At 27.0% G+C, this 1,549-nt stretch overlaps 1 non-coding gene across 1 annotated transcript; it reads left to right on the top strand.

Moving 5' to 3' along the window:
- The first annotated feature begins 229 nt into the window (after nt 1-229).
- On the top strand, nt 230-347 carry LOC136084450 (U5 spliceosomal RNA). Its single transcript, XR_010640565.1, has one exon. It is a non-coding gene; the product is annotated as a U5 spliceosomal RNA (small nuclear RNA).
- The last annotated feature ends 1,202 nt before the right edge of the window (nt 348-1,549 follow it).

The following is a 1,549-nucleotide window of genomic DNA, read 5'->3' as shown; positions in this document are numbered from 1 at the left end:
TTAAAAGTTAGTCGACTAATTTTAGCAACGTTTTTTTAGTTAAATAAATTACAGTGTTTGGTTTTGGTTAAAACACTTGGTAATTTTAATGCCGCTTTCTTTGTGTTTTGAAAAAAGGTCGCCACCGTTTTTTTTTTAATTATGTATTAATATGTTTGTAATATTTTATATACCCACAAGTAGTTTTAAATTGATTTGAAACTTGTATTTTTTAACATTGCTGAATAATCAACTCTGGGCTTTCTTCATTTACGCTTAAATCTTTCGCCTTTTACTAAAGATTTCCGTGGAGAAGGCCATTTAATGAGTGTATAAGAATTTTTCCCCTGGCTTGCTAACGCGAGCCATTTCTACGCAATTAAATGGATTGAAAAGGGTATTTTCAAGACCTTTATATCTGTGAAATAAAGAAATGAAGAATACCGACTTTTGACCTAACTACTAAAATTACTAAACTTTTGGGAAGCAAGTATAGCATGAGTCGAATCGATGAAAGTCGAGGCGTTGTCGCTTTTCTGTTGGATTCTTCTACGTCCTGAAATCTCTAAGCAATCCGTCCATACTGGACGTAAAGCGATAATAAACTATAGAAATAAAGTCGGTGGTTTGGCCTAGTCGCATAACTTAAACATTTAATGGGTCAAATATTACATTATCTTACTAAACCCGTCTACTATGGCTTGTGTAATCTGGTTTTAGTTGCAAGTATTTCTAGTTAGTCGGGGGAAATATATATATTTATAAAGACGGTTGACTTTTTAAAAATTGTAATGGCTATGAAACTATTTTAGAAAGAATTGAAATTGTGCAGAGATTTTTAAGTATATAAAAAAGTACATAAAAAAAACTTTTTTTTTTAGTAAAAAATACTGTAGGATTCGCAAATTTATAGATCATTCTATAAAGAAACAAAAAAACAACAACAACAAATACTAAAACTATCAATAATTCTTTATATAATAATTATCAATAAAATTATATAATAATTTACTAATATTATAATATTAATAACATAATTATATAATAATATTATAATTATCAATAAAATTACCAAGAAGTATTTAATCAAAAAAATAAAAAAGCTATAAAATAGCTGCTGCTAAATTTTTCAATCGTCATAACTTGGCGGTGCCCAACGAGGTATATCTTGTTTTCTCAGGGGCATTGTCTCATAAATCAGACTTTTTTGAGTAGGAAGATTATCTAGGAAAAAAATATGAAATATTATATCAAAGGTATAAATAAATTTCACTTTCAAATAAAATTGTTTTACTAAAACAACATTACTGAATTTTACTGAAAGCAACTAAATTGTCAATGTTTTTACAATTTACTTTTAGTAAAAACATTTCATTTTAAATACATTTGTACATTCACATTAAATTTTATTCAATACATATTTTCAATTTACACTTAATTTTAAATGCATCTGCACATTTTAATGTAGAAAAATATTCAACTCAATTTTAACGAAATAGACTGTTGTGTAGACCTACATTAATGTGGTAGTTACATAAAATAGCACAATGCATGTTTTAAGACATGGAAT

Source organism: Hydra vulgaris, chromosome 08, assembly GCF_038396675.1.
Source record: "Hydra vulgaris chromosome 08, alternate assembly HydraT2T_AEP".
Taxonomy (NCBI): domain Eukaryota; kingdom Metazoa; phylum Cnidaria; class Hydrozoa; order Anthoathecata; family Hydridae; genus Hydra; species Hydra vulgaris.
This window is presented reverse-complemented; position numbering and strand designations above follow the sequence as displayed.